The sequence below is a fragment of the Nerophis ophidion genome, linkage group LG07, assembly GCF_033978795.1.
Source record: "Nerophis ophidion isolate RoL-2023_Sa linkage group LG07, RoL_Noph_v1.0, whole genome shotgun sequence".
Classification (NCBI taxonomy): Eukaryota; Metazoa; Chordata; class Actinopteri; order Syngnathiformes; family Syngnathidae; genus Nerophis; species Nerophis ophidion.
In genome coordinates this window covers 22,409,132-22,420,734 of record NC_084617.1, presented here as the reverse complement: position 1 = coordinate 22,420,734, position 11,603 = coordinate 22,409,132, and the positions used below count along the sequence as shown (strand labels likewise).

The window sequence follows — 11,603 nt, the reverse complement described above, 5'->3', positions numbered from 1 at the left end:
CACACAGCAATAAAGACCATATATTTGGCTGAGATTCTCATTGTTTGGCTGGTTGGTGTTAGTTTTTTTCAAACATGCATACAATTATAATGATACAGGATCAGTCTCTCATGTCAGAAAAGGAGTAGGAAAAATGCCCCTTTTCGTGTCATAGCAATTACTAACACATTTTTTAATACTTCCTTTCATCGGCGTGGCGAAGTGGGAGAGTGGCCGTGCGCAACCCGAGGGTCCCTGGTTCAAATCCCACCTGGAACCAACCTCGTCACGTCCGTTGTGTCCTGAGCAAGACACTTCACCCTTGCTCCTGATGGGTGCTGGTTGGCGCCTTGCATGGCAGCTCCCTCCATCAGTGTGTGAATGTGTGTGTGAATGGGTAAATGTGGAAGTAGTGTCAAAGCGCTTTGAGTACCTTGAAGGTAGAAAAGTGCTATACAAGTACAACCCATTTATCATTTATCCATCCATCCATTTCCAACCGCTTGTCCCTTTTGGGGTCGTGGGGGGGGTTATTATGGGACCTCCTCGTGTAGCTATCAAAAAGGCATCTGTGATCTTGGCTCCTCCATTGGCTTCTCTCTGAGACACTGGCATTCACCGCAGCCATCTGACTTTCAGGTATGACTTTAGAATCTTACTAAAACACTATTAAAATAATAAGCAGATAAGGGATTTTTCAGAATTATCCTAGTAAATGTATGTAATTACATCTGAAACGCTACCACTGCCGTCGCGCGGAGCCGTCACATTTTTTTCCTTTTCTTTTTTTTCTCTAGTGCCTCACTCTAACTTTCCTCATCCACGAATCTTTCATTCTCGCTCAAATTAATGGGGAAATTGTCGCTTTCTCGGTCCGAATAGCTCTTGCTGCTGGAGGCTATGATTGTAAACAATGTGAGGATCTGAGGAGCCCTATAACCCGTGACGTCACGCGCACATCGTCAGCTACTTTCGGTAAAGGCAAGGCTTTTTTATTAGCGACCAAAAGTTGCGAACTTTATCGTCAATGTTCTCCACTAAATCCTATCAGCAAAAATATGGCAGTATCGCGAAATGATCAAGTATGACACGTAGAATGGACCTGCTATCCCCGTTTAAATAAGAAAATCTCATTTCAGTAGGCCTTTAATGGAGGTGTTTGGATGTCTTTAAGGGCTTTATAGGCAGAATAGGGCAGCTTCCATTGGCTTCATTGTAAGCAGACTTTCGATCAAATGTATATAATATTTAAGACACATTAAAAAAATTCATTCGTCGTCATGTCTCTCGTATAGATTGTGAACGATAGGACAAATTCCCAAAAAAGTGCAGTTCCCCTTAAAATTTCCTGAAGTTGTACTGGAAAAAGGCCTATTGATTTTCCCGCTCAAAGACAAACTTTGTGAACCAGTCATCATGTCAAACAGACAAAAGTCAGACATGTACAACATGAAGAATCCTCTTACAAAGCAGACTAAAAAACTATCGCCTCCACGAACTCCGGAACCACAAGCCAATACGCAATGTTCTCTTTTTGCATCTCCATTTGTTTGCTTCATTGATCACCTCTGGATGGAGGACCTCTGCAAGCTGTTGATCAGGACTTGAGGCTTTGGGACATTTATTAGACTACACGATCAATGCGCGTCACATGGTGCGCCCACAGAGGAACACATCGCTGACACATCTCTCACTGCAGCCCCGACGGCTCATAAAACCCACCGGTGTCTTCCTGCCTCGGAGAAAGGTCTCCTTTTTCCCGGGATTCTTTTACGGTGAGGAAATGAAGAATAATGGCTTTTTGTGCCCTGCCACGGTATGAAATTGTCCCTGGGATTTGACATTAGGGTGCATGCAAACGTTGAGGCAGTGTGTAGAAATTGATTATTTTGTTTCGGCGACAGGCACGCTGCAAGGCTGAAACATTCAAGCATAGTGTGATTATCAGGACACAGAGCAGCAGGTGCATTCCTCCCATCAAACTGTAGGGGGGGCTCAAGCCCTGACCCAATTGAAGGGGTCCCCATCAGATGGTCGTCAGGGGGAAATGCAGGAAGAAAGAGGCACAAAGTCACAGGCAGACTGTCTGAAAATACATGTGTGACCTTTCATGATACACTCAGTTTGACTCTTTCTGCTGAGTCAAAACTACAAGTGCCGCAAGGTCACTCAAGGTCAAAGATGAGCTGATATGATGGAGATTGATGCGCTAGGTGGGGGGAGGGGGAGGTGACAACGGCGCGGTGACAGTTACCAAATATCACAAGGATCAGAATTAGTTTTCACAGAGATTTTTATGTTGGCAATATGGTTTCCACTTTATTGATAACCTCCATATGTTGGTAAAATCCTGCTAATCCGTTGAAAGTATTTAAAGGAAAATAAACTGTAAAAGTCAAAAGGCTTCCACTCTGTATATTTTCTTCGGTGTGTAATAGACGGTAACGGATTGAAACACCAATAGTTGTTTAATAGAATATAAATCTTCTGTACTTCTCAGTAATATTGGATCAGTGCACGGTGAGGAAGAACCAGTTGTCCTCGACTCCTTAAAGATGACATTTTCTTTGGTCATCATTTTCTAAAACATGGCCAACAGCTGGAAACCCGCCAGTTTCAGACTGCTGCACTTATAAAGGACGAGCAGCTTAACGACATTTGTAGACCAAGTCAAACTGTGTGCCAACAAGAAAGGAATCACTTTGTAGTAAAGTTGTACGGTATACCGGTACTAATAAAGTACAGTGGTACTAATGAATTAAAAAGGGTACCCTAACCCCTTTGAAAAATTCCAGAATTTGTTTTTAATTGAAAATGAAGTCGCATGTCAACACAAAGGCAGAAAATTTGCAAGTGGAAACAGAGCAGAGACAAAACAGAGAGAAGGGATGTGTTTTGGCTTCGGAACTAACGATAACGGAGAACCTATAAAAGCTCTGCAAACGGAGCCTTAAAACATAGCTAGCTAGCGGCTAACATTTGTCCGTGGTGTATTAGCTACTTCTAAATCACTACTCCTCGCCTCCATGGCGACGAATAAACCATGTTTCTTCCAAGTACCATCCCTGAAAGATGAGTAATAGTTAAACATGCTTCGCAATACACAGTAGGAGGATACAACAGCTAACCGCTAACAGCAAGCTAGCGCCCCTGAATGTAAACAAAACGGGTGCACCTGTACAATATCGACAGTAACGAAACCAAAGTTCAAGAGCAGTATCTGTTCGATTCTACAATAATAACAGAAATGTTTTTATTGCTTATAAACTCAGGAAATATATCCTTGAGCACAGGAGAACATTATGACCAATGCATAAACCTTGTAACTACTTGGTATTGGATCCGTACCCAAATTTGTAGCATCAGCCAAAACATACGTAAAGAATCCAAACAACAGAAGAATATGTGATTATTACACTCTAACAGAAGTGTAGATAGAACATGGTAAAAGAGAAAGTAAGCAAAAAAACGGTAAATTAAAAAGTGATTATTTTAAATCCATCCATCCATCTTCTTCTGCTCATCTGAGGTCGGGTCGCAGGTGCAGCAGCCTAAGCAGGGAAGCCCAAACTTTCCTCTCCCCAGCCACTTTGTCCAGCTCTTCCCGGGGGATCCTGTGGCGTTCCCAGGCCAGCCAGGAGACATAGTCTTCTCAACGTGTCCTGAGTCTTCCCCGTGGCCTCCTACCGGTTGGACGTGCCCTAAACACCTCCCTTGGGAGGCGTTCGGGTGGCATCCTGACCAGATGCCCGAACCACCTCATCTGGCTCCTCTCGATGTGGAGGAGCAGCGGCTTTTACTTTGTGCTCCCCCGGATGGCAGAGCTTCTCACCCTATCTCTAAGGGAGAGCCCCGCCACCCGGCGGAGGAAACTCATTTTGGCCGCTTGTACCCGTGATCTTGTCCTTTCACTCATAACCCAGAGCTCATGGCCATAGGTGAGGATGGGAACGTAGATCGACCGGTAAATTGAGAGCTTTGCCTTTCGGCTCAGCTCCTTCTTTACCACAAATTTTAAATCCGCCCATCCATTTTCTACCACTTATTTATACAATGAGGAATGACACAATATGTTTCTGCATACATCAGCAGCAAATTTAGAAGCCTTTGTAACTACGAACGTACTACTAAAAGAGAAGTTGACTTGTATATTCACTATCAGTTAGGACGGGGCGCATTGGAATGTGCCCTCAACCTTGCGCTCTACTTGTCGCACCTCTGGACACGCCCACGACCGCGCACATCCAGGGACGCGCTGCGCGCGTCTCTGCCCTGCAGCAGCCGCCACCTGCAATCAGTCACCGGCAATCGGCGTACCTGCCTGTAATGAAGGAGCTGCCTTCATAAGCCTGATCAATCTGCCATCCCGCGCCGGAATATAACCTTCTGTTGGCGTACAGTAAGCGATCATCGGATGCCTTATGCAGTCTTGCTCTCTTTCTGTTTTCCCCTACGTGTTACATTGTCGTGTCGTGTCGATCCTACTGCAGACCTCCGTTGCCATGTTTGACGTTGCTGTGTGTCTTGTCATTCTTCGTCGTCGTTCCCCTGCTTCCCGGACTGCCTCTTCGATCTCGACCTCCCACTTGGACCCGGATCTCTTGACGTCGCTCTCTCGCCCTGGATCTTCTGCCTGCCCAACGGACTGTCTTCCTGCCTTGTCCCTCCACTCGCTCAACACAACACTAGGTAACACAGACTACAGCTAATCACACACATAGCCACACACCTCATACACTTTTGGATCTACAGTGGGGCAAAAAAGTATTTAGTCAGCCACTGATTGTGCAAGTTCTCCCACTTAAAATGATGACAGAGGTCTGTAATTTTCACCAAAAAGTTATATTTTGGTTTCATCTGACCACATGACATTCTCCCAATCCTCTGCTGTATCATCCATGTATCCATTTTGGTATAAACTCAACTCATCGTGTTTGGAGGGAGAAGAATACTGAGTTGCATCCCAAGAACACCATACTTACTGTGAAGCATGGGGGTGGAAACATCATGCTTTGGGGCTGTTTTTCTGCTAAGGGGACAGGACGATTGATCCGTGTTAAGGAAAGAATGAATGGGGCCATGTATCGTGAGATTTTGAGCCAAAACCTCCTTCCATCAGTGAGAGCTTTGAATGGTTGACCAAATACTTATTTTCCACCATAATTTACAAATAAATGATCTAAAATTCCTACAATGTGAATTCCTGGATTTTTTTTCACATTCTGTCTCTCACAGTTGAAGTGAAAATTACAGACCTCTGTCATCATTTTAAGTGGGAGAACTTGCACAATCAGTGGCTGACTAAATACTTTTTTGCCCCACTTTAGTTCACACTATATTTCCTTTGTTTATATTATTATTGTTTGATTATTATATAAATGGTAATATATATAATAAATCTATAGAGCTACATCGTCCTCTGGTGTCCGTTGACATCATCTCCCCTCAGTAACCATAACACTATCTTATTTATTGCCAAAATTCTTCTGAAAATTGCAATAAGAAATGTATGTTTGAGGTATAATAAGATGTTCTGTTAAAATAAAGCCAACAATAACATACTTTATTTTGAAAATTACCAGACTACATTATGGTACCGGTACTAAATGATTAGTATGGGGACAGGCCTTCTTTATAGAATTGGAAAACCAGAACGGGCAACTTTTAAAAAGAGGGGTAAAGAAACAGGTCGTGTAGCACATGAAGTGCAAAGGATACATTTGAGGGCTTATTCACATGCTGAAAAGAATATCATACTTATGACTCAAGTGAAATAGTGCTGGACATCAATGACCTCAAACTGGGGGATTCTACTTCCAGACAGTTGGAACCGATCGCAAGGAAGTCGACTTCCAGTCAACCTTGATGAATTTCACATGGAACATTTCCCGAAGAGCACCAAGAGCAGACCTGTTGACGTGAGCTGCAGTAGGACTACTGAGAGACTGTCACCACGCGCAGGGCAGCGATGGGAGGGGGGGGGGGGAAAGTGTCTGTAGTCTTTGGAGTTGCAGAGCGTCCGAGAGGGAGGGAGACGCACGGAGAGGAGGGACGCAAACGGAAAGGAGGGAGGGCGAAGGATAAATCCTTACTACATAATCATTACAGCTCACTAGCCCGTCCCTGTGACACGGCGTGTTGCAGTCAGGATTACGGTCCTGCTGATGGTGAGCGGCGGGGCGCAGGTAGGACAGGGAAAAGGCAAAAACTGGACAGGAAGTGTCCATATTGAGTGACACATCGATAGAGAAAAAACGGGATAGAGAATTTCACCAAAGTCCAGCGGCAGACTTGTTAACATCCGTCCATCTGTCACCGGCCACCTCTCAGGGTCTTGCTTTGATGGAGCTGCATCGAGAACAACAGGCGAGGGTGAGGAGGGGAGGCTGGAGGAGGAAGAGTAGGGTCACCCTGAAGGAAAAGCAACAGAAGGACAGGTGTCCCCGATGAAAGATGGAGTACCACCCGGAGCAGGATTTGTTTCGCTAAGTTTCTGGCAGCTTTGAGAGGTTTTTCCTTCCAAGTGTCGATCCTCGGCCAAGACAGGAATTATTCTTTTCCCAGAGGTGGCTAAAAATCTTTAAAAAGGCTTTGCACAAATATGCACGCTGGCAGCCTTCCTCTCAAAGCATCCTGGGACATTTTACCTGAAATCCCTCCCCTGAGGTCACGGTCTCACCTTCCCGACCGGAACATTTAGCAAAAAGTGAGTGTGAACAATCAGCATGTGTTAATTTGCTCCGTCTGATATCGCTCTATCACGCCGCATCACGCCGACAACCCCTCCTCCACCTCTTCACCAGCCAGTGATAATGTGACCTTCTGCCAAAGTGCTGGAAACCATGCCGCCATCGCAGCGGGCTCCTCTGTTGCTGCTACTGAAATAGACTCAAACAAGTGCGGACGGGGAGGAAGAAGGGGGGGAAAAGACGAAAAGGGGGCCAGAGGCGAGAGAAGGAAGAGAGAGGAGGAGAAAGACGAAAAGGGGAGCACTTCAGCAGTGGACACGGGATGCGAGGGGACGGGTCCAGGCTGGATGTGGATCGCCATCAGAGGTAATCTTCACCTTCATCTCCCTCAAAGTACAACAACTGTAAAAACATGCGCTTCAAAAAGTGGGAAATGCTCTCTGCTTCTCTTTACTGTTGCAATCAGAGATCCTCGAGTCGTCTGTCCGCGCGTGTACTGTAGAGGAATTATCAGAACGCAGGGGGTCCTCCAGGCGATCAGACAGCCTGCTCGGTCTTGGTTGAAGGTGTGCACAAACTGTTGCTTTCACTCGTCGCTCTGCTTCCAGGGGTTTGGTGGAGATCGATGAGTCATTGTAAACAGTCAGAGTGGCTCATTGATGGCCGCACACCCCCTGCCAAGAGATACTTTGTCAGGATGCAAACGCTTTCCTCAAGCACTTGTAGCTCCTTCTGAATTGGTTAGGAGGGTCAAATTGGAGCCACAGGTTCATTGGGAGGATTCCGACTCAATCACCAAACGGATTATGAAACATTAATTAAAACTGAGGGCTCAGTAAACACTGGTTGGTTCGTAGTTAGCAACTACAGCAGTGGTTCTCAAATGGGGGTACGCGTAAACCTGGGGGTACTTGAACTTTAAAAAATATTGTAAAAATAGCAACAATTCAAAAATCCTATTGAAAAATATGTATTGAATAATATTTCAACAAAATATGAAAGTAAGTTCATAAACTGTGAAAAGAAATGCAACAATGCAATATTCAGTGTTGACAACTAGATTTGTTGTGGACATGTTCCATAAATATTGATGTAAAGGTTTCTTTTTTTGTGAAGAATTGTTTAGAATTAAGTTCATGAATCCAGATGGATCTCTATTACAATCTCCAAAGAAGGCACTTTAAGTTGATGATTACTTCTATGTGCGGAAATCTTTATTCATAATTGAATCACTTGTTTATTTTTCAACAAGTTTTTAGTAATTTAATATCTTTTTTTCCAAATAGTTCAAGAAAGACCACTACAAATGAGCAATATTTGCACTGCTATACAATTTAATAAATCAGAAACTGATGACATAGTGCTGTATTTTACTTCTTTATATCTTTTTTTCAACCGAGAATGCTTTGTTCTGATTAGGGGGTACTTGAATTAAAAAAATGTTCACAGTGGGTATGTCACTGAAAAAAAGGTTGAGAACCACTGAACTACAGTATCAATGAAATGTGTCTTTAGAACTTTCACACATGTTGATAAAAAAAAAAAAAAAAAAGATATGCTAATGCAGAGGTGTCAGAGTCGTTTTCACTGAGGGCCACGTTGTAGTTATGTTTGGCCCCAGAGACCCGCTTCCAACAGTAAATACCATTATTAAAATTTTTTTGGGATGCATTTTATCAGATTTATTTTTTTTAACTAAAATGTTAAAAAAAATGGTAATCTGCAATAATTTCACCTCAAAATGTTGTGTATATAATTATATATGTGTATATAACTGTAAATGGAAAAACAGTACTGCTGTTTTTCATGGTTTAAAAAAAGGCAGCTCATTTGTCAGACTTTTACTGTAACATTTACATTTGTTTTTTTTACAGTGAATAAAAAAAATTGCAATTTTACAGTAAAATTTTGGCACCTGAGCTGCCAGTTTGTTTGTTTGTTTGTTTTTACCGCAAATCAACATCTGTAGATTTTTTGGTGTATTACAGTAAATGCCAAAATGACACCACAGTTTATTACAGTAAAAAAAGGTACTCTTTTTTTTAATTTAGACAAAAATGCTGTAAAAACCACAGTAAATTTCAAAAATTTTTCATGAAATCTATTGCTTTGAAATCATTATTATTAGTATTTATTTCTATTTTATAAATTGTTTGACAAAAATGGTTTGATAATAATATATTTTTGCACTATTGGACAATATTTAAGTCAACATATTTTGTGATTATATGAAGTTCATTTTTTTTCTCCCAAAATAGAAAGAACAGATAAATTTAGTAAGAAAAGTTAGAGCAGTGGTCCCCAACCACCGGGCCGCAGAATAATTTTTTATTTAAAAAAAAAATTCTTTAAATTTTTTTTTATTAAATCAACATAAAAAACACAATATACACTTACAATTAGTTCACCAACCACAAAAACCTCCCTTTTTCATGACAAAAACGGCCCTTTTTCATGACAAAGAAGAAAAAAAAAAAAAAAAAAGAAAGAAAGGACCCCCCCCCCGGGCCGCGGGATAAATTATTAAGTGTTGACCGGTCCGCGGATACAAAAAGGTTGGGGACCACTGAGTTACAGTACTGTATTGATACATATTATTTCCATGCCAAATTAAATTAAGTGGCGGGCCACATCTGGCCCCCGGGCCTTGAGTTTGACACATGTGCTAAAGGAAAAGCAAAAACTACTAAAAAGGTTTTGAATTAATGGACCAAAGGAGGAGAGGTGAGACGTTACATGGGAGTGTTTGGACATGTTACTGACAAAACAACAGTGTCCCAAGGATCAAACACCGAATTACACCAAAAATGGCAAAAAAAAAATCTAACAATTTGGGAAGGTTGGTTATCTTAGTTTTGCAATCACTTCTATCTTTAATGTTACTCAAGTACAGTACTGTGTCTATCCTAGAACTGCTGGGACTAAATATTGTATTTAGGTCATTTATTTGTCATTTTATCCATTTTTATTTTTTTAATGTAAACAAAAATGGGTACAAATGTTTATTTTGCTATATAATTGTGAATGGCTCTCAACAGGATGTTACATGTGGTGCCCGCTATCTTCCCCAAGAAAAAAAACATTGAAGTTCACGTTGCTGCAGCGTTGTAGTATTCTATAAAAATGAAGGACACGAGCGATGGGTGAATGTGTTGCACACTCACTGACTGTTGTGACACTGTAATGATATTGTATTTGTGTTTCTTAATGGCGCCATTTGCTGGATTAAAAAAGTCACAACATTTGACCAGCAAGTGAACAAATAGCTGTGTAGAAAGCAGAGGTGTGGACTTGAGTCACATGACTTGGACTCGAGTCAGACTCGAGTCATGGATTTGATGACTTTAGACTCGACTTGACAAAATGTAAAAAGACTTGCAACTCGACTTAGACTTTAACATCAATGACTTGTGACTTGACTTGGACTTGAGCCTTTTGACTTGACATGACTTGCTGCTTTCCCCAAAACCCAACGATTAAAAAGTTATTCAGGAGCGCTCCGTATCTTCCATTGTGTACGGAAGTGTGTCAGCGTGTGTGCGATGACAGCCTGTGCGCTACCTGTCAGTACAACAGCCAATCAAATTACATCCACGTTGTTTTCGTCACACAGCATTCACCCAATCAAATTGCAAGAAAACCAACGGAGAAGAGCTTTCAAACAACAGAAGAATAAGTGAAGAAAATTATGCTATAAAGTGTTTCGTTCGGGTATTAAAACTACGACTTGGTCAACAAAACAGGAATTGCCGTATGCAAAACATGCGGTTGGAAGATTACAGACGGAGACGCAACAATTTACAACTTCGTTCGACATTTGAAGTCGCACAAAGAAGGGTACGTTTTGAATGTAAGCTAAGGTTTATTGGCTGAGTAACGTGACTTTTATTTGCTGTGTAGTTAAATCAGTGAGGCTGTAAACTCACTGCTAACATTAGAACCATAGACATCTTATAAGGGTACGCAGCATCGAGCGCTACTGCCTATTGCCGCAAACGAGATGCGGGGCCGCCATCTTGGAGTGGAGATCCGCTCCACTCAGTGCAATTCATTTGGTAGGAACAATGAACTGTCAGCGAATTTAATTCATATTACGTCACTGAATACCACTTATATTCACGCGCTTTTTTGTCATTCGTGTAACTATGACAAAGGACACATGTCTTGGCGTGTTCATAAATTGCTTAACAGAAATAGAATATTTTTATATGCTATAAGTGACCAGACGTCTGAGATCAAAACTGGGAATATAATCCCAGAGAAGGGGAAAAAACAGTCAGCTATTTTGAAGTTGAAGAAACAATATGATTAGGTTGTATATACATGCGTATGTCCTACATAAACAATGTATGAATACATTTGATATCTATATATTTTACGGACCTATAGACCAGAGGTTCTCAAATGGGGGTACTTGAAGGTATCCCAAGGGGTACATGATATTTTTTTAAATATTCTAAAAATAGCAACAATTCAAAATCCTTTATAAATATATTTATTGAAAAATACTCCAACAATTTATGAATGTAAATTCATAAACTGTGAAAAGAAATGCAACAATGCAATATTCAGTGTTGACAGCTAGATTTTTTGTGGACATGTAGCATTAATATTGATGCTAAAGATTTCTTTTTTGTGAAGGAATGTTTAGAATGAAGTTCATGAATCCAGATGGATCTCTATTACAATCCCCAAAGAGGGCACTTTAAGTTGATGATTACTTCTATGTGTAGAAATCTTTATTTATAATTGAATCACTTGTTTATTTTTCAACAATTTTTTAGTTATATTTACATCTTTTTTTTTTCAAATAGTTCAAGAAAGACCACTACAATTGTGCAATATTTTGCACTGTTATACAGTTTAATAAATCAGAAACTGATGACATAGTGCTGTATTTTACTTCTTTATCTCTTTTTTCAACCAACAATGCTT

The 11,603-nt window shown here is 41.2% G+C and overlaps 1 protein-coding gene across 1 annotated transcript in view; it reads left to right on the top strand.

Moving 5' to 3' along the window:
* The first annotated feature begins 6,081 nt into the window (after positions 1 to 6,081).
* grin2ca (glutamate receptor, ionotropic, N-methyl D-aspartate 2Ca) overlaps positions 6,082 to 11,603 on the top strand; it is a 140,149-nt gene continuing 134,627 nt past the window's right edge. Inside the window, exon 1 of the mRNA XM_061905670.1 lies at positions 6,082 to 7,034. The gene's annotated coding sequence lies outside the window, so the exon portion shown is untranslated. The remainder of the gene's footprint in view (positions 7,035 to 11,603) is intronic.